The sequence below is a fragment of the Alexandromys fortis genome, unplaced genomic scaffold (assembly GCF_014885135.2).
Source record: "Alexandromys fortis isolate MF-2015 unplaced genomic scaffold, M_Fortis_MF-2015_v1.1 scaffold_65, whole genome shotgun sequence".
Lineage (NCBI taxonomy): Eukaryota > Metazoa > Chordata > Mammalia > Rodentia > Cricetidae > Alexandromys > Alexandromys fortis.
The window spans coordinates 8982888-8988887 of NW_026067986.1; the positions used below are offsets into that span (position 1 = coordinate 8982888).

At 35.9% G+C, this 6000-nt stretch overlaps 1 long non-coding RNA gene across 1 annotated transcript in view; it reads right to left on the bottom strand.

Annotated features, from left to right (window-relative positions):
- Positions 1-3188, bottom strand: part of LOC126511894 (uncharacterized) — a 53106-nt gene extending 49918 nt beyond the window's left edge. Inside the window, exon 1 of the long non-coding RNA XR_007594809.1 lies at positions 208-3188. This is a non-coding gene — a long non-coding RNA (uncharacterized lncRNA). The remainder of the gene's footprint in view (positions 1-207) is intronic.
- Positions 3189-6000: the final 2812 nt, after the last annotated feature.

The following is a 6000-nucleotide window of genomic DNA, read 5'->3' on the forward strand; positions in this document are numbered from 1 at the left end:
TAATACAGGGGGCTGGAGAAATGGCTCAGAGGGTAAGAGCACTGGTTGCTCTTCCAGTGGACCCGAGTTCAATTCCCAGCAACCACATGGTGGCTCACAACCGTCTCTAATAAGACCTGGTGCCTTCCTTGCCAGCAGTACATTGTATGCTTAATAAATAAATAAATAAATCTTTAAAAAAAAAGACATAATACAGTTGAACGTGACCTGTTTTGTAGCAAAGTAAAGGCAATTAATCATCACAGGCTCTTCTGGTTACAGCTTAATTAACTTAAGCAGGAGAGAGTCTTGCACAGCGTGTCAAACCATCACCAAAGCCACATTGGTAGTGTTACTTTAGTTGCTTTATTTATAAAACTGGCTTTCTGCAATAACGAAGCTTGCTGTTTAAAGAGAAAAGAACAGTTATGTGCTTTCTTTTTTGATTTTCAGTACAGAACCCAGAGCAAGGTAGAGGTATATATTACCTAGGGACCATTTCAGGGTCTGCTAACAGTTATACGGCACATAAGTAGAGTTATTCTTGGTTTTGAACCGAAAGATTAAAGATATTGATATAAGTATTTCTTGACTTGAAGTAAAGTCTTTCAAACCATAGCTTACTACATTAGACTGGAGAAAACGAGTTTTTAAGTTTATTTTTTTTTACATTTAAACATTTAAAGTAGAGAAAAATAACAATTTCAATGAAACATTATTAAACAAAAATGTATGCTTCCACATAATAACGCAACTTGCAAACTAAGAAAACAGGCATATGTGAACTTGCAAAGTCTTGCTCTGTGGAGTAAAACAGGACTGTTTCCTGTCATAAATAGTTTTTCTTTCCTCTTTTGGAGTAGCAATCAAGTTCACTTCTTATTCTCATGCTATCCTCCCAGACTAATGAAAGGATTCACGTGGCTTCTATTAGCACTTGGGTGTATTTGGTTTCAAAATCTCATCTGAAGCCCATCTTAGACTAAAGCTCAGAAATGCTCCTCTACATGAGAGAAATACACCCTGCATGCATTCCCTTTATCTTTGGGACAGTAAAGACTCATTTCCATTGAATCTATACTAATAAAAAGCAGGAAAAAAATGTGATTGTCTCTATCTTGTTTCTTTCTAACCAGTCATCTTATATGATAAAGAAAGTCTACCATGGAATTCTTTATTCCCTCTGACTATAACACTTGTTTGATCTTACATCCAAACAGGAGACAATTCTTAAACCATTTCTGTCACTTTTGAAGAAAGATATAGAACTATAACAGTCCTACTAAAGGATCAATGCATTTTTTTTTCATTGTCTTCTTCTTCATCCTCCCAAGTCCCAAAGACAGGAATTCACAATGTAGCTCAGGCTGGCCTGAAGTATACCACCTTCCTGCTTCAGTCTTTTCAGTACTGATATTACATTACCAGCTAGTCCTTATATATTAATCTTGTTCTTCTACACCTTTTGTGAATTACTGTCAGAATAGAATGTTTTGTTGAAATACAGCACACACTGTCTGTTCTTATGAAAGCACTGCTCTCTACTTTTTCCCACCAAGTTGAAATCCATCTGTATAATATACAACCTCTCTCAAGACATTATGGTGCTGTGGGATAATGGTCTTGTACACTGTAAAGATTTGTCACTTGTATTGGTTTAATGAAAAGCTGGCTGGCCTGTATCCATGCAGGAAGTATAGGTGGGGCAACAAGACTAGGAAAATTCTGCGAAGAGGAAAGACTCAGTCTGCAGTTGCCACCAAGACACAGAGGAAGCAAGATGAAAATGGTTCACTGAGAAAAGCTGTGGGACCAGGCAGGACAGAAACTTCTGCCTACATGACATTATACTACCTTCACTCTCATTTCTCCCTGTAACAAAAGTCTCTTTATTCTTTACAAATATTATGTACACTACCATTACAAATATCTCTATGTGCATGCCAGGAGTGATGCCATAAACCTATAATCTGAGCACTCAGGAGGTATGAGGAAGACAGTTCAAGGACAGCCTGATCTACATAGTGTGCTCCAGTTCAGTCAAGCTTACATAAAGAGATTCTGGTCTAACTTTTTATATATATTAGGAGTTTTAAAGTTCTTAGAAATGGTGGCAAAAGAAAGCAGTTGTTTTCGGTACTCACACAGGACTTTCATAATGTACTCTATACTGAAGAGAACAGGGTGGTTTCTGAAGGGTGCTGAATTTAGATTTATTTCAGAGTCTAATTTCCAGAGTGTCAGTTTAAGAATTTATCTTCCTTCTGCAGAAACTAGGTTGTTCTTATTCAATTATTTTTGAGCAACCATCAGAATATGTGAAAATATTTCCTAATGAGTCACACAATTCTATTTTAGTTCCTTGTGAGCAAGTTTGTACATGTAACATGAAAATGGAAAACATCTGGGATCATTTCATAAGTGAGAAAATTTCTTTAGTAATCTGCAAGTTTATAGAATGTTCAAGATGACTTAGAATATTTTTTTTCAAAAGTGCACATATATATGAAAAGTAAGTCTAATTTCAGTGTAAGCTATTATAAAATAGAAAAAACATTGTATGACTGTGATTCCTACTAAGAGTGATCTGTTCAATTACATATTAATGTGCTAGAGAGGTAATTCGACAATTCAAATCTATGCTCACAATGAAAACATCAGGGAAGTTGACAAATCAAGTGTTTGACTTGTGATTGGTTGGAAATATTGTTACTATAATATTCTAACATTAAAATGAAGCTATAGTTTGTAGGTAGAGACTGTTCACTCATTTACTTATTTTTCAGCTGCCCAGATGCAAATAATAGCACAAAAACTATGCTGATTTCAATAGAGTTTGGACAATAGTTTAGGCATATTTTTAGCTAACTCTTACATCTTAAGTTAATCTATTTATTTTAACTTGTAAACCACCACAAAGATGTTACCTGCCAGGAACATTCTGGCTTGTGGCTGGTGGTTTTTTCCTTCAGCAGCTATATGACATTTCTTTAACTCTGCCTACTATCTTTCTATATCTCTTCCAGCTTGGCTATATTCTGCCATGCTATAGGCAGAAGAAGCTTCTTTATTAACCAATGGCAATAAAACATATTCATAGAATACAGAGGGGAATCCCACATCATCTCCCCCTTTCTGTCTAAATGAAAAGGAAGATTTTAATTTTAACATAGTGAAATTACATTTAACAAAACAGGTATCAAAGAAGAATTACAGTTACACTATTGATATCTACTTTATCTGTTTTATAATTAGGGAAAACTATCATTATAACTATTATCCAACTCTATCACAGTATCCAGAAGAATATAATATTACCTAAGTTAACAGGAAGTGCCTTGTAAGCAACTTCCTAACTCTAGAATTGACAGAGACATCTCACTGCCTAGACAGTCACACCTAAAGTTCTTCTGCACCATTGGGGCATCCATCTTCAGCCTATGGGCCTATAGTATTTGGCAAACATTTTCATGAAGCAGGAAATTTGAAAGACTTTTGCCTTTATTGGCAGTTTGTCTGTCACTCTCTTTTGTATCCTGCAGAATATTTGGCAGACTCTTTCATGAAGCAAGAACCCTGAAGAACTGTCTCACCTTTAGGCAAATTCAGCAGTTATTTCTCTATCGGTCCTGTATATCTAGTTCATATAGCATACCATCAAGCAGTCCAGGAAAGAGCAGTTTCTTGCCAAAATGACTAACAAACTCTATAAGGAGCCTCTTCAATGACCATCATCCTCTTGAAGTAGATTGGTGCTAACAGAAGTAAATGTGTCTCATTGTCATGAAAAGTCCTAAGTTTTTAAAGCATTTCAAATGCCATATTCCTTAGATTTTTGAACTGTTGAAGATTATCTAACACAACTAAAAGTTTGATTATTTTAGAAGATGATCTATTAATATGGATTTCTTAATTATACAACATTTTTAAATGAACTGCACAAACATAATACTTTAAACAAAAGCAGAAATACATGGGGATCTTGGGGAGGGTTGAAGAGGGAGGGGAGAGGTAGGGAGGGAAGCAGAGAAAAATGTAGAATTCAATAAAAATTAATAAAAGTATAAAAAAGAAATACATATACATTGTATAACAAAATAAACCTTAAATTTGAATTAATAGAACAAGATCTATACCAATGCAAAGTATTCATTTTTATATCATAGCCCTTTTTGAATAAAAACAAACATTTATAAACAACCATTTTGGGAATTTGGGCATAGTTTTTGCAAATTACTTCCTGCTGTTTGTGGTGTGAAGTATTTTTAGTGGTTCATGGAGATCTTTTGTAGGTGGATGGCCACTTGTTTGTTTCCTGACAGCTCAAGCCTGAAATAATCACACAGAAGCTGTATTAATTAAAACATTGCTTGGTCCATTAGTTCTAGCTTCTTATTGGATAACTCTTACATATTACTTTAACCCATATCTATTAATATGTATCTCACCACAGGGCTGTGGCTTACTGGCTAATGTTCCATCTGGTTCTGGTGGGGCTACATGGCTTCTCTCTGGCTCTAACCTTCTTTCTCCCAGCATTTCATTTAGTTTTCCCCCACCTACCTCTATTCTACCCTATCAACAGACCAAGGCAGTTACTTTATTAATCAATGGTGTTCACACCATACAGAGGGGAATCCCACATCAACCTTCTGGGGGGAATCTTGTTCCATCAAACCACATAGCATAGGTTCCCATCCTCTGTAGAAACAAAAACAAAACCTCTTTTCCAAAGAAACATATCCTTACACTCAAATTTTAAAGTCACAATACCTTTAAAATATATATGTTGGTTTAACTAGCAAGCCCCTGAATCAAATGTCTCTCTGCAGTCAAAAAATTTTAAAGGAAACAATAATATACATAATCTTGATTCTTTGTGTATATTTCATCTTTATGTGGCTTATTTTTAATTCCTCCAATATATGACTGTTTGAAATCAATTATATTTCTATTATACATTTACTATTATACCTTTACAATCTCTTTGAAGACTTTGTTTTAATTTTCAAGATGATTCACTTCTTTTTATAACTCTCTATACTCTTTTTCTTTTTTATCCCAAGCTTGTGTACATTTTTAATTACACTGTGACCTGTTCAGAGGTTTGTTTCTGTCTGAATCTGTCTTTATTGAGTATCTGTAATTATTTTCTTACTTGGAGTGTTTTTAAAATTGTGAACAGCTTGGTTGCAGTGGCCCTGGATGTTGCCTTTGCCTTTCTCTGCCTTTCAATATGGTGAAGGTACCTTTATAGCTAGCTCTGGTCTGGGACTTCTGGGAGGGAGCTGTGCTCACAACCTCAATTTTGGTAAGCAGTTTACCTATGCTGCCACCAAGTAACTTGCAACATACAAACCCCATTCAATAGCTTGGCCTCCTGAAAGAGCCAGAGCTGTTCATGAGACTAGCACAAACCAGGGAGCCTTCTTGAAGGAGCCATACAGTTTTTGCTGCTACTGCTGAGTTAGGAAGCCTTCTCTTAAAGGAATTGTGTCTCTGCTTGCTTCTAGCAAACAGAGCTCACCCAAGAAAATGCTGCTACCATGAAGCAATGTTTAATTCTGTTTTGTGTGTGCATGTGTGTATGTCTGCAATTCCTTCCCAAGTTCCTCAGGTTTTAGGTGGATGTAGTCAGCCCACATTGCCAAGCCATTTGTAGGTAGAGACTGCTCGTTTGTTTCCAAGTTGCCCAGGTGTGAATGATAACACTGAAACTATTTTAATTACAATACTTTTGGCCAATAGCTTAGGCATATTTTTTGCTAACTCTTACATCTTAAGTTAATCCATTTCTATTAATCCATGAATTACCATGAGGTTGTGGCCTACCAGTAATATTTTGGCTGGTGGCTGGAATCTTTCTCCTTCAGCAAATGCAATGTTTCTCTTTGACTCTGCCTACTCTCTATATACATCCCTTCCCGCCTGGATATTCTGCCCTGATATAGGTGGAAGCAGCTTCTTTATTAACCAATGATAATAAAATGTATTCATAGTGGACAGAGGGGAATCCCACAT